Here is an 18,044-nt window from a genome sequence, read left to right on the forward strand (position 1 = left end):
TGGAACTGAGCTAAGACACAGCCTGGGAGGTCCTGGGGTGCTTTGCATAGGGGGCGCCCTGGCAGGACAGCTAAAGCTAAAAGGGGCATGGGCGATGTGATCCCTGGGCTCTCCCTGTAAAATGTGCCCTGGTGGGACGGCTGAAGCTCGCTGGGGCACAAGCCAGGGTGTCCCAGGGTGCTTTGTGCAGCGGATGCCCTCGCTAGGCACCTGGAGCCAAGGCCAGTGCAGGCGAGAGGGTTCCAAGGCACTCTACACAGGGGGCGCCCTCGCGGTGTGGCCGAAACTGACGCAGGCACAGGCCTGGGGTTCCCGGGCACTCCGTGCAGCTGGATCAGAAGCCGTTGTCCGCTGAGATGTTCTGGCGTGCTCTACATCAGCGGTGCCCTAGCAAGCCATCTGAAGCCAAAGGGGTGTGGGCCTGGGGTAATCTGGGGGTACTTTGCACCTGTGTCACGTTGGTGTGAGGGCTGGGCCCGTAGTGAGTGCTAACCAGGGGTATCCCAGTGTGCACTGCCCCGTGGTCACCTTGGTGGGGCAGCTGGAGCTGGTGTGAGCTAGAGGCCCCGGGGTTTGCTGAAGTGGCAGGCCAGTTAGCGGGCCCAGATTGTGCATCGGTCTGTGCTTTCAAGGTAGAAGGGGAGTATAAACTACGTCCGTTAGCCCTTCCCACCCAGAGCGAGTTCCAGTAGAGCTCCCCCACCACTGGGTGGAGCTCTAGGGCAGACACGTTTATTACGCTCCTTGCCTTTTCTCTCTTTTTTGAGAGAGAGCGCGCGCGCGCGAGCTTGAGCGCGCAAGCGCCCACCTGTAGGTGAGCAGGGGAGGGGCGGAGGGAGAGGGAGAGAGGAACTCTTAAGCAGGCTCCATGCTCAGCACGGAGCCTCACGTGGGGCTCCGTCGCATGACCTCGAGATCATGACCTGAGCTGAAACCGAGAGTTGGACACTTAACTAAGCCACCCAGGTGCCCCGCTAGTTGCTCTTTTAAATTGTGGCTCCTTAGAGAAAGAAAACAATAATTACGCAATTAAAAAGAAAGAAAAAAAACCAGAGCCAAACCGGAATAAGACAAAAAACTCCCATGGCTTATTTTCTATGCCCCAGCGCTCCCGGGGCTGGTGTGGGCTTGCGAACCCTGTGTGTTTGTTTTTATAAATTCTGTAACTGCAAAAGGTCTCCTTCTCTCTGGATGACTTGCTTACTCTCTTGGATTTTCTTGCAAGATTTTTGTTTTTTTGCCTTTAAGTCCTTAGGTCCAGGACTTTGTTTTACATACTATCATCTATTGTTTATGTGTATGTTCTTTCATATGGATACCCTGTTGTTTGTTGAATAGTTCATGCTTTGCTACTGAATGGAACCACCAAACTTGTCATATCCTACCTATTTCTCAAATATCCCAATATTCTAGATTTTCTAGATGTTTCCATTAATTTTTGTTTCTGTTACACTAATGTTAAATTGATTTTTGTGCTTTATAGAATTCCCTCATTTGTGTTAAGGCCCCTTCACTGTTCCTTTCGTCCTTCTTAGCTATTCTCAGACATTCATTTCTCTATCTGAACTTGAAGATAACTTTAGAGAATTCTAAGAAAAGTCCTGTTAAGATTCTAATTGAAATTGAATGCAACTTATATATTACATTTGGGAAATTTAACATTTTTCATTATTAAGTATTCCTATCTAAGAACAATTCTAACCTCCCATTGGTTCGTAAGTTGTTTTCTGTCTTTTAATAGGGTATTATAGGTGTTCACTTATGGGTCTGACGTCTCTCATACAAATTTTATTCCTGAATATTTTATACTTTTTTGCCACTGTTACAAATGAAAAACTTATCCCATTTGCATTTCTACATAATTATTATTAGAGTAAAAAAAGCTGCTTGTTATTATAATATGTTTGGTTTCTGACCTCGTTACCAAATATTGTTAATAATTTTAAGTGTTTTAATAGGGTCTCTTGCGTTAACAGCAAACAAAACTAATTTATCTTTTCTCTTAGCGTTACTAGACATAGCAAAAAAGATATAGAATGCCCAGTTAAATATGAATTTCAGATAAACTACGAAGAATTTTTTAGGATAAATAAGTCCCATGCAATATTTGGGGTATACTTACCCTAAAAAATGATTTATTGCTCAGGGTGCCTGGGTGGCTCCGTCGGTGAAGCATCTGACTCCTGATCTCGGCTCAGGTCATGATCTTGCAGTTCGTGACTTCAAGCCCCACATTGGGCTCCGTGCTGACAGTGTGGAGTCTGCTTGGGATTCTTTTTCTCTCCCCAAATAAATAAATAAACTTCAAAAAATTATTCATTGTTCATTAGAAATTCTGCATTTTATCTGGCAACTCCACTTCTTTCCCAATGATTATACCCACTCTTTTATTTATTTAAAAAACATTTTTTAATGTTTATTTTTCAGAGAGGGAGAGAGAGAGAGAGACAGAGTGCGTGCAGGGGAGGGGCACAGAGAGAGGGAGACACAGAATGCGAAGCAGGCTCCAGGCTCTGAGCTATCAGCATAGAGCCTGACATGGGGCTCGAACTCACAAGCCGTGAGATCAGTCAGCCCCAACTCACAAGCCGCAGTCAGGTGCTTAACTGACTGAGCCACCCAGGCACCCCTGTGGTTTTCTTCTTAACATATTTAGTAAAATTTTCTTTGTGGTCAGGTACCTGATCTATTTCTGTAAATATTTCATGGACAACGTCTGTATTTTTCACTTGAGGTCAGGCTCTCTGTGTTTGTTACTCTAAGTTATTAGTTGTATCAATCATTTCATCTATGCTCCTACTGACTTTTTGCTTATTAGATATATCCAATTCTGAAAGAAGTGAATTAAAACATCTCTCCAACACTGTATTTTTATTATATCCTATTTGCATTTCTAAAGGGTTTTTTTTTTTTTTGCCTTATGATTTTGGCATCTGTTATTGAATGCACATAAATTTATAAATGTTTTGTTGCCTAACTGTATATTTTTGTTGTATACAGTGTCCTTTTTGATCTTATTTAGTGTTTTCAGCATTAATTTTTTCTTTACATCTGTTTTTCCTTTCCTCTTTTTAGCATTTTTCTTATATCTTTTTGGCATTTTATTTTCTGTCTTTCTTTGTCACTTTGTTTTTCTTCTAAGCAGCATATACCTGGATTTTTATTTTTAGCTCCAAAAGGCTGTGTCTTTTATTGGGTAAATTCAGTTTAGCCAATTTTGGTGAATTGACTAATATGCTTGATTTTACTTATCTTACTCTACTTATTAAGCTGTTGTTTGGGGTTTTGTCCCTCTATTTTTTCTAGTTTGGTTAAGTTGACATTCATTCTAGTTCCCCCCGCATTAATAGCGACTATAGAGTTTTAATGGAACTTACGGGTGTATAGTTTTCTTATTTTTGTGTGTTTTTGTACGGTTTTCATGAGAATTTTTTTTAAGTTTATTTGAAAGAGACAGAGCGTGGGCCAGGGAGGGGCAGAGAGAGAGAGGGAGAGAGAATCCCAAGCGGGCTCCATGCTCCATCTCATGAACCATGAAATCATGATCTAAGCCAAAATCAAGAGTTGGATTCTTAACTGACTGAGCCACCCAGGCGCCCCTCACACGAGAGTTTTAAGTGACAAAGTGGCAGAGATAATGCATGGAATTGAAAGTCAAACCAATGTCCTTGTAACTCTAATCCCAGTGATCTTTCCGCGATAGCAGGGATTCAGAGCAAAGCCAAGCATTTCTAACTAAATGAACTGGGCTCATGTTTAGATCAGCTTCAGGTCAGAGTCTGTCACTCTCTCCTGGGGCACATCGGTGATGGTCTCTAGTGAGCCAGACTTGTGTATCTCTGGTAAGAAGGGTGGATCCTCACTGTCCCATGGCTTCGTGGGCCTGGTGTGGCCAGAATCCCGTTAGCTGTTGTTTTTCAAGAGGCCCTGTGGGAGGAGCCTGGACTTCCTGCCCTTTCAGGAATGTCTCTTTACGAGTTACGCCTTGTAATTCTGAGCATCTCAGGGCAGGGACAAATGTTCGGGTTCTGTCTCCAGAGGCTCAGGTAGATGGCATTCTGAGGGCCCCTATGGCTTTTAGGGCCGTCCCCAAGGGAGGAAGGCCTTGAATCGCCGGCGTGGATCGTCTCTGCCTTGAGCACAGGCTGGAGGCCCTATTCCCGGCGTTGAGGTCCCCTCCTGTCCTACACTGCTGCCTCCTTGGGTCTTTGCCCAACCATTGTCCTGGGGGGGCACTGCCATGGTGGGATCAGAGCCCGTGGCTCCCCTCCTGGGGTCCCTGGGCCTCCTGAGAGGGCAGTCATCGTAACAGGAGTCCACAGGATGTCATTTCATAAAGCTCTCCAGAGACTGTTCATGGCGCTTCAAAATCTTGGGCCAACAAAAACGTCACATTTCTTTGCTTTTGGCAGGAATCCCAGCTCCTCAGCTTGGGAGCGCCATTTATCCTTGCTGCACAGAAACTTCATTTGGCCATTGTGTTGGCCTCCAATTAATAAATTACAGGAGAACAAATTAATTTACTGATCACTTGCAGCTTGGTAGATAAAATCCTTCAAAGCAGAGGGAACATGGGGTAATAATAAAACACATCCCTGTTGGGAAAAAAGTTGGGGATTCCTGAGGCCACTGAGAGCTCCCACAGAATCTGAGGTAGGGGCAGAGTCAACACCCCCGACCCCCATTAGTCTCCTGGGGCCGGCGTGAGGATCCCGGGGAGATGACTGCGTCGGAAGTTGCTGCGGCCTGACGTGTGTGATGAGGGTGGTTGTGTGCGGTCGCAGGGGCCCCGCTGACCGAGCCTGGGGTGGTTCGAAGGGGCGGGCGGTCCCCCAACACCACCCTGCCCTGCAAGTCCCCTCTCCGAGAACGTCCGAGCGGCAGGCCCCCCCCCCCCCCGGGAGAACACGCGAGAGCCTCGGATGGCGATGGTGTGTGAGACGACAGTGCTGTTCCCGCCCGGTTGCTGAGGCGAGGGGGACACGCTTGTGTTTCCTCACCCTCGACGAAAGTGCCTGGGACAGGATGCGTTCCCACAGCCTGCGAACGCTGCCTCCGCCACGTCTCCCGGGTGCGGCTGCCCGCACAGCTGCGGCCCTGTTCCCTCGGTGACGTCACCGAAGGTCTGAGGACCGTGGTGGTGGCAGCGGGAGTGAAAGCTCGCCCGCTTCACGGATCCTCTAGGCCAAGGTCCGGTGTGAGTGTTTTGCGCGTGTTAACGCATTCACCTTCACTGCCACCCCGGGAGGTAAAGGCTGTTATCATCACTTCTATTTTGCGGACACAGAGACCAAGCCACCGGCCCCAGGTCGTGCCTCTGGCACACCCCGGGGGGGGGGGGGGTGGTGGCTGCGAGCCTGCTGCCAGGCCCGAGGAGGGGGGGGTGGTGGCGGGGATGGTTCTGCGAGCTCACTGGGCTGTGCTGTTTGGTAACTGTCCTGGATCCGAGTTAAGCAAAAACTGCATGGGGATCAGGAAACTCCATTTTCTTTTATTAAAAAAAAAACAAAAAACAAAGCCTTTTTTTAATGTTTGTTTTATTTTTGAGAGAGAGAGAGAGCATGAGTCAGGGAGGGGCAGAGAGAGAGGGAGACGCAGAATCTGAAACAGGCTCCAGGCTCCGAGCTGTCAGCACAGAGCCCCACGCAGGGCTTGAACCCACGAACCACAAGAGATCACGACCTGAGCTGAACCCGACAGTTAGCCGACTGAGCCACCCAGGCGCCCCAGGAAACTCCCTTTTAACTTGGAGCTTCGACCTCTTCACTCTCCCCAAATTTTACTTCAAAACCAAACCAAACCCCACCCAGCCCCGGAGACACGAGCAGTGCTTGAAATGGGTGGATTCCCCCTCCTTTCTTTTCCCCGGGGACCCGGAGGCATCAGCCCCAGGAGCTGGGGTGCGGGCCAGACCCTGCTCCTGCCCCTCTCTCCCCGGCCCGCTCCCCCCCCCCCCCCCCCCCCCCCCCCCCCCGCGCTAGGCTTTGTCCCCCAAGAGGGAGAATGAAGGCAGGGGAGAGGGCGCAGGATCTTGAAGCGACGCACAAAGACCCCGAACGAAGGAGATATAAATGGAAACTCTGAGGCTGTGTGATTCACTCACCATCATGACTCATGCTCTGCTAAGGGTTCTGTGAACAATATGTTCGCAGTCTGATTTAATTATAGCCCCGATTCACTGCTGCCTCGGTGAGCTTCCGAGCGCACCCCATGCCTCACTACGCTGCCATGCGGCCGGAGCTGCGATGCCTCCCTGGGGGACGGGGGAGGGGGCCCTGGAAACGGTTTGCTGCCGCGGGTCACATCACACGCGGTGGGACAGCTCTCGGGGGGACCTGGGCAGGGAGGGCGGCCGCCCCAAACGAGCCGACCAAGCTTTGTGGTGGGTGTCAAGCCCACTGGGGTGTCTGCCTCTTGGGCTTCCCCTCCGTGCGGAGGATGGAGCTGGTGTGTGGGTGCAGGTGACGGACCGAGGGAGGGAGAGGATGGCGGGAAGCCCAAGGCCGCTGCCAAGCGCGGGGGGGGGGGGGGGGGGGGGGGGGGGTATGCCTTCCCCGCCCCTGCCACCACTTGGAGTTTCCGCACCCGAAGGGGATTGGCCCGCACACGGAGAGCTGCGCCCACAGTTACAGCCCCGATCTAAGCAGCAGTCGGGTCCCCCCCCACCCCGCCCCCAAGCACGAAGGCCCCCGGGTGCATTTCAGTGGAAAGGGAGTGGTCCTTGCGCGGGGTACCGGGTATTGCACATAATTAACACCAGCTCAGCTGGCGTCTGCGTGGGGGGGGGGGGATGGGAAGGAGGGTGACGACCCCACCGGCTTCAGGGCTGCCCGATAAAATACACGGCACCCAGTTACCTTCGAATTCCAGATGCTGCATCATTTTGCAGCCTCAGCATGTCGCAAATATTAACTGGGACATGCTTGCGCTCAAAATGTATTGGTTGTTTACCAGAAATGCTAATTTAACTGGGCATCCTGTGGTTTTTCATTTGCTAACTGTGGCGACCGTCCAAGGCCTTTCAAGTCCCACAGCTTCTGCCTCTCTGCCACCAAGGCGTTGTGGAACTCCGTGGACGAATGACTTGAGCATTTGGAGCCTCTGTGGCTTGTCCTGCAAAAATGACGGTCACGCAACGCAGCCCGGAACCGCGGCACAGACGAGAGGGTGCGCAAGGTGGGCCTCCCACAGGAAGCCTCGCGGGCTGCAGCGGCCACCGTTGGTGGCCACCCACGTCCCCTTCGTGGCCAATGCGCCCACTCTCCAGCTTCTGGGACTGCTGGGTACTGACCACTCGGCTGCACCCTCTCCCCCTAAGTTGCCCAAGGCTGAGGGGAGGCGCCCACCTAGAAGGTCGTGATCCCCGCACACCCCCACCGCACCACCTGCCCTAGCCAGCGGCTGGCTGACCAGGCACCAGCACCTGGTTCCAGCCCCCTCCCTTCAAGGCAGGACATGCTGCGTCTCACCGCTGACACTCAGGGCTCCCCAGGGGTCAAGCTAAAGCTAGTCTTCTCTCCATGCACGTCCTTTCTCAGCAAACGACTCTGTTCTAGTTTTCTTCTTCTCTCACTTGCTTATAGGTAGGTCTCCTCTAAGAACAAGCCCTCAATATATCACTCGCACAACAATCTTCTACCTAGGGCCCCAGAAACAGGCACACCGGATAGCCGTGTTCTCGTAAGCCTTTGCGCTGTCAGTGTCAGAGCCCAGGGATGGCTCAGGCCCTGGGGCTGGGGGCAGGTTGGCGGCACGCGGTCCGTGGGGTAGGGCACAGTGCTGGGCCGCAGGGAAGGGACTTGTCTCCTTGGGGAAGTCGGGAAATGGAGACGTGGGCCTCAGGCTTGGAGCCCTCTCTGCAGAGCCGGCCGGAGCTCCTGGGGTGGGCGGCCGAGGCCTCTCTGCCTCCTCTCGGGGAGCCTGGCTGCGGAGGCCGCCGGCCCCGGGGAGGCCCGGCCTCGGCCGGGCAGCGGTGGGGGAGATCGTGGGACCCGATTAAATTCAGAGGAGCGGCACGAACGAAGGGCTCAGCGGGGTGCCGCGTGAACTCCCGTCTCCCCGTCCCACCCGTGGGCTCTTGCGCGCTATGCCACGTTGCTTTAAAAAGAAGCCGTGGGCAGGATGAATCCTCGGGAGAAGGTGTACCGTTTTAAAGAGCAAGGCCTGGCTTTGAAGCGGGGCTCTGCCTTGTGCGCAGGCTCCGGGGTCTGGAGCTTTGGAGCCTCGCCAGGCCTCAGGCTCCTTCCTACGGAAATGAGGATGCCTCCCCTCAGACGTGAGGCGCCCGTCACTGCTTTTCTGTCTCAGAGGTCGCTTTTTTTTTTTTAATATGAAATTTATTGTCAAATTGGTTTCCGTACAACACCCAGTGCTCTTCCCAACAGGTGCCCTCACGCGAATTTCGAAAGGGGAGAACGTCATGGGGCACGAGAGGGCCCCTTGACGAGGAAGTGTTAATTTTGACCTTCGGGTTCTAGCTCCTTGCTGCCTCCACAACAGTCGGGAATTTTCATGGCCACGGGGAGCGGGTGCGGCTTCGGGAGTGTCAGGGAAGGTGGCCGGGCTTAAGTGGCCGCTGGGAGATTTGGAATTCTGCACGGACGTTTGGGGGAGCTGGAGTTTTGGGGTTCGTGACCCCTGGAGCACTTTCTGAGGAAAACGGATCCTCTGAGCGGGCCAGCGGTACGGGGCACAGAGGCTGGCGTCTCAGGAGGCGCCTGACGTCCCTGGGGAGGGAGAGGAGGCCGCAGTCCTCGAGAACCGCCCCCGGGGGGCTCATTCCTCTCTCGGCGCCTCCCAGGGAGTTGGCCTCCTCGCTCTGCTGGGGTCCGTGTGGGAGGAAACAACCTATGAGTCCTCGGTGAGACGTCAGCAAGAGGGCCGGTGCCTCTGGGCCTGGAAGAAGGCCCCCCCTTGGCGGGCCTCCGGACCTCAACGGCCCCCGGCTTCCTGACCCAGGGCCTGCGTGTCTCCTGGGGTTGGAAACTATTGGCCTGGCTATCCCGGCAGATGCGTGTAGCTTTTCTCATTCCGTAGTATGGACGCGTGGCCGCTTCGTGCTCAATCAATAGCCCGCTGTGGCTGCTTCCCACCAGCACAGGCCCTTTTGCATTCAGAAAAGCTGGGCGGTGCCCTTCACGGGCCAGCTGTCTGTTGGCACCCTGGATGAGTCGGAATGAGCAGATCCCTGGCTCCCAATTTCAAAATGTCAGTGACCTCTCCAAATGGTGACCGTGGAGGGGCTTATCACCGAGTGACGGGGCAGTGATTCTGCTGGGAAACGTGCCGTGATCTGCATTAGGCCCTGGGTGCATGGCTCCTCTCCCCACTAGAGGGGCCACACCAAGCTGGGACACCGGTTGGCCTTGACCTGGGTCCCAGTTCCAGTCAGCAGCCAGGGCCACATCCATCCTTCCAGCTGCTCAAGGGAAACACCTTGTGGCCACCCCGCCCTGTTCCCCCCACCGCCCAACTGGTCTGTCAGCAAGTCTTCTTGGCTGTATCTTCCATATGCCTCCAGAATGTGACCCTTCTCACCAGGTCGTCGGCCACCACCTTGAGTCAAGCTCCCATCATCTGTACCCCGGATGACTGCATTCCCCTCCAACCGGGTCTCCCTGCTCCTCTCACCCACCCCCGGGTGGCCCTCTTTAAAATCTAAGTTATCTTGGGTCATAGCTCTGCACAGAACTCCACGATGGTTTCTGGTTTCAGAGTCAAAGTCCAAGTCCTTCCAATGGCCTCCAGGGCCCCATGTGATCTCCCCTCATGGGCCCTGTGGCCTCATGGCCACTGCCTCACTCTCTCTCTCCCTCCGCTTGGTCACAACAGACCACCGTGGGTCACTCAGCTCGCAGGGCACGTGCCCCTGCCTTCAGGCCCTCGCTCTAGCCATCTTCCTGGCTTGGGATGCTCTCCCGAGTCACCTCATGCTGTCCCGCAACCCTCTCACAAATCGGCTCGAACCTTTTCCCGAGGACACCTAGCCTCGGCACCTTTTTGCCACCGCGGCCGGACTCCCATGCTCTGACCTTTCTTCTACCTGTGGCTCAGAGCAGGCCTCCTTGTCTAACATACTTTATAACAGACTTATTTTTTGCGGTTATCGTTTATGGTCAGTCTCTGCTAGAAGTTAGGTTCCGGGAGGGGAGGAGCCGCCATCTTGTTCGCTGATGCGTCCCGTGTCCAGGTCAGCACCTGGCATGTGGTGGGGGCTCCCTAAATACGTGTCAAGTAGAAGGACCGAGGAAACCGGGGCCTGAAGTGGTTAAGTAACCTGCCCAGGTCACCCAGCTCCCTGGGGTCGGAGCGGGGATTGAAGCCCAGACTCTCACCCCAGAATCCAGACTCTTAACCCTTGGACTCTACCGCCCACCCAGTGACACGCTGCATCCTTGCAATCCTCTCTGCCCCTCCTGCCGGGGTCTCAGCAGGCTGGGCCTGTGCCCTGCAGCCTCTTCTCTTTCCTCCCGGGCAGATGTTTGGATTCTCCCTGGGGCTCGTGCTCCCGCCTCTGGATCCCTTTGAGGAAGTAGACTGGGCTGTCCCTACCGGGTACCGACTGTCCGTCCCCTCGATGCCTGACATCCCTCAGAGGGGCAGGAGGCGGGCCTCCACAGTGACCTCTGAACCCTGGCCTGGCCTAGCTGGCGGCCAACAGCTATTAGAGTGGCTCTTGATGGGAGAGACACCCTCATGCTTTTCTGCAGCTGGCTGTGGCCTGTCCCCCGGTCCTTTTACCCTCGGGCCAGTCCTCGGAAATCCTCCTCTCTGGCAGTTAGTTTTGTACCAGGCAGACACAACGGGTCCTGAGCTGCAGCTGCCTCCAGTAAGACCGGAGAGCTGGCCTGAGCGGCCCCTGAGTTCCACCGGCTCCGCACGGCATGAGAGGCGTCGCCTGCGGGGGCTGAGCTGGGGGAGCAGAGGGCAGACCCACAGAAGCGGCCCGGCCGGAGCCCCACGCGAAATAGCTCTGTACGAGTCCTAGAGTCTGGGCGGAACGTAACAAGGGCGGCGGACTCCGGATCTTTCCTCCAGTCAGCCTGAGTCCATCATCGGCTCAGCATGACCCGCTTCGATTGAACCCATTATTTAGCTAGCTATTTTTAATGATAAGCACACGCAAGCCCATCGCCCCAGACAAGAAGCCAGGACTCTGACACTAACTGTCCGCCTGGTCAGGTGGCTCCCCCTCCATCATCCATGTTGTTGCATCTCACAGTGGTTTACTTGTTCTGAATCCCTCAGAAAATCCCACAGGCGGGATACATTCTTTTTTTTTTTTTTTTTTTTTTTTTTAAGTTTTTTCTTTATTTAAGTAATCTCTACACCCAACGTGGGGCTCGAGCTCACGACCCCAAGATTAAGAGTCACGTTCTCTTCCGACCGAGCCAGCCAGGGCCCTGGAGGGACGCATTTTTGCCCACAGATGGGTGAACACCTCCCAAGCTTCGGCCTTCGTGAACAGCTCGCCGCGAGCATTGCCAAGCCGTCTGCTTGTCTCAGTTGCAAAATTGCTGCCATAGTGTTGAATTTGCGGGTATTCTGCTTTTTTTTTTTTTTTTTTTTTTAATATCTAGTGTTTCTGTAGTGATGTCCGCCTTTCTGTCCATGATATTTTGAGCACCTCTGACAGATGTTTACCTGTTTTGTTACTTTTCCTAAAAAGGTAACCTTTGGCTTGGTCGATCTGTCTTGTATCTTGATTAACCCGTCCGTATTTTTATTATCTTTGTTCTTTTTCTGACTTCTTAAAATGGAAACCTCGCTTATTAATCTGGAGGCTCTCATCTTTTCTAATGTAAGTATTTAAGGTTGTAATTTTTTCCTCAAAGCGCCGGGTTTTTGTATCTCACAAGCTTTGATATGCGATAGTTTCATTTTCATTCACTTCTGGGTATTTTAAAGGTTTCATATGATTTCCTTAGTTTATGAGCCATTTAGCAATTTAAACATTTCCGAACGTATTGGCATTATTTACCTTTTTAAAGGTCAGAGACTGTGGTCCGCATATTTATTTATCTTTGACTAGTTCTCTATGGGCTTAGTATATAATCAAAACCTTAATGCTCCAAGTGTGCTTGGAGAAGCCAAATGTGTGTTCTCAAATTGTTGCATCGGCCTTTCTACATGTCTGTTAATTGTGTCATTGGATCTTTTGTCCTTGATGACTTATTGGTCGGCTTGATTTATCAGTAGTCAGAAGCCAGGTGTTCAAATCTCCCGTCGTGAAGACAGAGCCATCGGTTCCTCCTCGTACTTCTATTACTGTTGCCTTTACATTTTCTGAAGGGATTTTATTGGATATGTACACATTTAAAATGGCAGTCTCTTCTCGGTGAATTTAATCTTATCCTCATGTACTCACCCTTCTCATCCCTAATACTCCTTTTCGTCCTGAAGTCTATTTTAGCTGATGTCACCGCAGCTTGCTTTGGGTTGGCATCTGCCCGACAAGGCCTTTTTCATCCTTTTCCTTTCATCCTTCATGTTCACACGCAGATAAATAGCACACGTCTCTTTGTAGTCCTCCGATTGGCCTGTCTTTTCACTGGCGGTCTGGATCATTTGATCATCACTCTCTGTAGCTTGTTTCTAACATTTTCACCTGCGTGGTGGCTTGTCTCACCTGGTCTGTTTCTATGCTTGATCCCATGGTGTAGGGAGGTAAGAAAGTGGTGGTGGGGAAAGGGGGTTCGAGTTGATGGAAACAAGTAAACAAGTCCCGAGTATTTAGTGAACCCCAGCTTTTTCCAAGCCAGAAAAGGCTCTTGAGGAGGCACAAGAAATTTCAGGAAGCACGAAAGAGGCCAAGACAATGGCCTGGGGGCCAAGTGCTCAGGAGAGGCTCTGGGTTGCCCATCCAGCGGCCATCTCCCCTTTTCATTGAAAGAACCCCAACTTAGTATGAGGTGCAATGGGTGAGGTCTCAGAAGGTGACTTCTACCTATAGGTCCCCAGTACTTCTAGATTTAGAACTACCACAGTTCCAAAGCTGTCCCGTCCATCCTCATTGTTTCTGCCAGTGATCAGCCTAAAATTGTTATGTGACTCAGTCCTGGCCAATGAGAACGAACAGAAAGTCTGCTAGGGGGAGGAAAGTAGAGGAAGAGAGATGCTCAAGAAGAAAGCTCTGCCCCTCCTTCCTGGTTGGGATGTTGTCTTTTAAGCACGTGAGGCTTTGAGCTGTGGCAGCCATCTTGTGAGCACAAGAGAAAGCACCACATTCTGAAGATGATGGAGAAGGAAGACGGGAAGGGCACGTATCCTTCATGACCATGTTGAAGCCACTGTGCCAACCCCATAACATCCCAGCTCCATACTTCTTGTTAAACGTTCAATATCTTTATCGTTTGAGCCACTGAGAGCCACGCAGTCTATGATGTACCTCAAAGTATCCTGAGAGAGTGTTGTCGAATCTGCTCACTTGCACGATCCTGCCTTTCAGAGTTCTGGGAGCAGACAGGCCTTCAGGGTGCACCCCCAGCCATTGCCAGCCCACACTTGGGCAAAAAACCCTCCGGGTGGAAGTGGTGGGCCTTTTACCCTCCCCTCTCCTTCGCCCTGTCCTCTCCAGACACCCTATCCAGCCCAGAGGCTAAGAATTCCACAAGTCAGAGCTTTGGAGACTAAGACATGGCAGGAAATGCAAACGCCTCTAAAAGCGCCCTCCAGGCTGCTTTCTTCTAAACCTTCAACAGGAAGAATCTCTCAGAGGAAACAGACAAACAGACGCTGGAGTGGGGACAGAAGGGGAGAGAAGGCACTTCAGGGCTGTTTTGAAACAGGAACTCGTTGAACGGTTACCTTCACTACCTAATTTTTTTTTTTTTTTTAATCAAGCAAACGTTTGTTTCGCACTTCCTCTGGTGCCAAGGGATGTCCAAGCACTTTAAGAATACTCATATGTTTAATCCTTGCAACAACCGAATGAGGTGGAAGGGCTGCGCTAACCCCGGTTTCCAGATGATTTGGGCCTGGCAGGCCAGCGCCAGCTCAGAGCCGCGCTCTCAGCCATGCCGGCCGCAGCTGTCACGGTCTTGGGCAAAACGCCGCCGTGCTCCGCCGGCTCCCCGGCCCCAAGCCTTCTCCGGCTGCTGTCCCGGTGGGGCGGACTGGGCTGCCCCTGTGGCCCGAGGATCCGGGAGGCCCTGCCCCTCGGTCTGCTGCGCCCCACCCCAGGCGCTTTCTTCTCCGAGGGCGCTGAGACCGCTCCCAAGTCAGCGGGCGGGCTCCAGACCTCTCCTTTCACGAACCAGGTCCTCGGTGACAGGTTCTAAGAGGAAGAAGGAATTCAGGAGTAGACGAAAATAGGGCTTCGAAGCTCTTTGTTCCTTCCTCCGAAAGCACCATCTCGTCCTCTGTCCGCCCCGCTTCATCCTTGGTCGGCGGCAGAATGGGAGATAGGAGCCTTGACCTCTCTAGAGTGTTAGTGACTGCTCCCTGAATTGGGCTAACCCAAGCTTTGCCAGGTTGCAGTCCTGATAGACTGCTCTAACATTTTTTTTTTAAACTCCCCTTATCTCACCGTCAGTGGTCCTCCCAAACTCTACATGATGAGGACTACCGTCCGCATTTGACAAATGAGGAAACGCAGCTCAGAAGGTGACTGGCTGTCTGTGGCCACCCGTGGCCACCCAGCTTAAAAGTAGCCTGAGTCCGAAGCCCAGATTCATAAGCACCTGGGCTGCCTCCCGTGGGGATCAGCAGCATGTAGCTCTAAGTGGGGTGCCACCATAGCGGAGTGGGGGGGGGGGTAACTGCAGCAGTGGCTTATAGACGTCGTCAGATGTTATTACATAGATGTGGTGATCACATACCTTAGCCAATATCTGGTCTATATAGTCACCACCCCATTCCAGACAGGAGGAAACTGCAGCCCCAAGAGGCTATATATAACCCAAGGGTACCTAGCTCGAAGCAGCCGTGTGGAGATCGGACTTCAGGCCCGACTCGCCCCAGAGCACCTGGCAGGCGGAAGGGCCAGGGGGCCCAGGACGTGGTCGGAGCGAGGCGTGACACCTCAAGCCAAACGCTGCCTCCATGATAATTTTGCAGAAGTCGGATCATCTGGTCAGGGGCTCGAGGGTGGCAGGGTCTGCGGGAATAGACACTCGAGTTGTTAAGAGCTTTGCAGTTTCCAAAGCATGGACTACGTTTCTTTGGGTTTGAAATGGCCCCCCAGAGAAAATGGAGCAGGGCCCGGCCTCCCTGCTTTAGCTGGGGAGCCAAGGGCCACGTAGCGGCTGCCCGAGGACTAAAGCCAGAGCGCCGGTAGTCTAGCCCTGAGCTGGACGCATGCTCCAGCAGGCTGCCCATTTGCAAACAGGATTTGCATTATCTTAGGCTGCGTTGGGTTTTCTAAACCCCTTTATGCGAAACTGGGAATTCCTGTCCCCTGCAGTACTTGTCCCCATGTGTACCATCCAAACCTTGTGTAAACCAAGGAAATGGGTCTCTCTTGAGGTAGATTGGTAAAGGCAGTGTTCTTTTGCCCAGATCTGGGTACACACGGAGTCTTGAAACACAGGCTTTCATCTTGATCTGAAATAGGAGAACTTATGCAATGCCTAGGCCTTTTGAGCCTCAGTTTCCCCATCTGTACAATTCTGGTGCTAATAATGGTCTGGCAGCTAAGCAAATGTGCGATGAGGATAGGTTCGTTCTTTACCAATATCGGAGGGATGTACCAGATGTACAGTTTAAATCTCTGCCACGGGCCTCCGTCTTTCCAACACACGTGAGGTTGGCCCAGAAATAAGACCCTCAGAAGACAAGGTCATTTATTCTAGGGACTCCTCAGAGCCAATCCTGTTGGCCTCCCCTACTCCCACCATATTTCCACTCTCTCCCCTTTAAGGTACACACCACGCCCCGGCCAGCCTCCTGGAATGTTCTCCTGACCACCGCCTCTGATCAGGGAGGGAGCTGCTCCCTTCCTCCCGAGGATGAGTCACTAAGTGTCTTGCTTGCTTGCTTGCTTTCCACTGTGCTTTTTTTAAGTTCAAAAAAAGAAATGTGTCAAATTTAAAACTCAGCACAGCACATCTATTTAAAGCGCAGAGGAAGCAGCCTTGGAACGACCTGCAGAACGTGAAGCCTTTAGAGCCTAGAAGGCCTTGGCCTCCGTCTTTCCTGTGCTTTCTAAGGCCCCGACTTGAAAGGCAGGGGAGTGCCCGTGGTCTGAGCCCTCTGGGCTGGGGGCGGGGAGAAACCTCCGTGGAGGGCTCAGGGGCAGGCGACAGCAGGCAGAGGCTTGCCTGAAGGTGAGCCCCGGGGACGGTTCCCAGCCAGTGCACCTTGGCGGCCCACGAGACACAGGAGTCACAGCCCCATCTCCGGAAGTGTCGCAGGCAGAGGCAGGCCGACAGCCGTGTACGCACTTGTGCACGTTTGCTTGAAGACGGTGTGAGGACTGCAGGGGTTTGAGGCCAGAGACGGGGGTGGAGGTTTGAGGAAGGGAACAGGAATAGCTCCTTGCAGTCCTCTGCCCGCCTCTACTTCCCCGCTTCGCGCCCCGAACGGCAGCAGGGCGGGGGCCGCTCCGGGAGCTCGTTGGCATCTCAGGAGGAGCGGAGGAAGTTCAGTTCCCTCGGGCGCTCGTTTCCTTCCCTCTGCCTCCCAGACGCAGTCCCCCTAGACCTGCTGTGCCATGAAACCCCCCTCCCCTCCGCCTTGAGCTCCTGCCCGCGGCCCTGCTTCCCCCTGCAGCAAACCTCTCTGGAACTCACGTGCCGGTGACAGAAATGACAGCTAGCAGATGTCCTGGGAGGCCTGTGCTGGGAATGCATCCCAGCAGGTTGGGCAGTGTCCTTCCTCAGAGGTCTTCGCCAACGAGAGGCGTTTTTTCATCCCGCCACGCTCGTCCGTATTCCCGCGAGCCGAGCAACGCCTAGCCTGAAGTAGGCCCTAATAGATGCTTTCTGAGCAGTTCATTTTTCACAAGGGTTGACATATTGCGATGAGGCAGAGGGACGTGTCACATGACTGCAGAGTTCATCGGTTCCGATTATCCCACTCCTTCTAAGAAGGCGTTTTTGCCAAAAGTGCACATATGTTCCTTAAAAACACACATAGTGGTTTTCTGGTGGAATTGTTCCCTCTCCCCAACCATCCAACACTCCATGTGTTAGACTCCAGAATAGTCTCTTGTGGTTTCAGTTCCTCTCATGCCTCAGAGAACTCTCTTGGTAACTCAAGGGCATGGCTTTTCCTAAACGGCTTTCTGAGGAGGGCAAAGGGACACCGGGCTCTAAGAGGGTGACGGCGAGGCTTTGCTTTCTCCTCGCAAGCAGAGGAATCGGTGGCCAAGTCTGGGAGAACAGAAGGCATTCTGGGACCATGCAAAGTGCAGACACAGAACAGATGGCAGGGATTTCAAAAGCATAAGAGTCACCTTGAAAGATAATGGCGCCAAGGGAGGGGGAGGGAGGCTTTTGTACCCTCTGACAACAAGGAAGCAGGGAAGACAAAAGCCATTTGCCAGACTTGCGTGCGTGTCTGTAGAACTGAGTGACGGTTCTGCTGTAATTTACATCAAGGGAGGCTGAGCCTCCTGTTGTCTTGTCCAGAAATAAATGGTATCAATCAGCTGACAAACTGTTTCTCTTGCCTCCTGATCTTCTGGGCTTTTTTCTTTTCCTTTTTTTTTGTGTGTGTTTTTGTGGGTTTTTTTTTTTTTTTTTTTTTTTTTTTTTTTTTTAAACACAGGGAGCATCTAACTTCTCTCTACCCAGGCAGCTAATGTGTAACAATCTCCTGCCATTGACTAGGCCTCAGAAAAGTGGCAGAAGCCCTGACTTCCTGACAGATGCCCCCCGCCACCCCATCAGACACTGGCATGACCCAGAGACCCTCCTGCCCCTGGCCTTTGGCCCAGCTAGGAGCTGCCATTGGGAAAATCTGGATTCTTGTGAATGGGGAGCTCCAGGTTCTGACCGCCAGAGGCGGGGAGCGGAAGGCGTGATCCCTGTGATCCCCTCACACTTAGCCCCGTGCCAGTGTGCGGGCCTCATGTGCATTTGACGGGTGGGCAAACGGGGGCG

This window comes from Panthera tigris, chromosome X (genome assembly GCF_018350195.1).
Source record: "Panthera tigris isolate Pti1 chromosome X, P.tigris_Pti1_mat1.1, whole genome shotgun sequence".
NCBI lineage: Eukaryota > Metazoa > Chordata > Mammalia > Carnivora > Felidae > Panthera > Panthera tigris.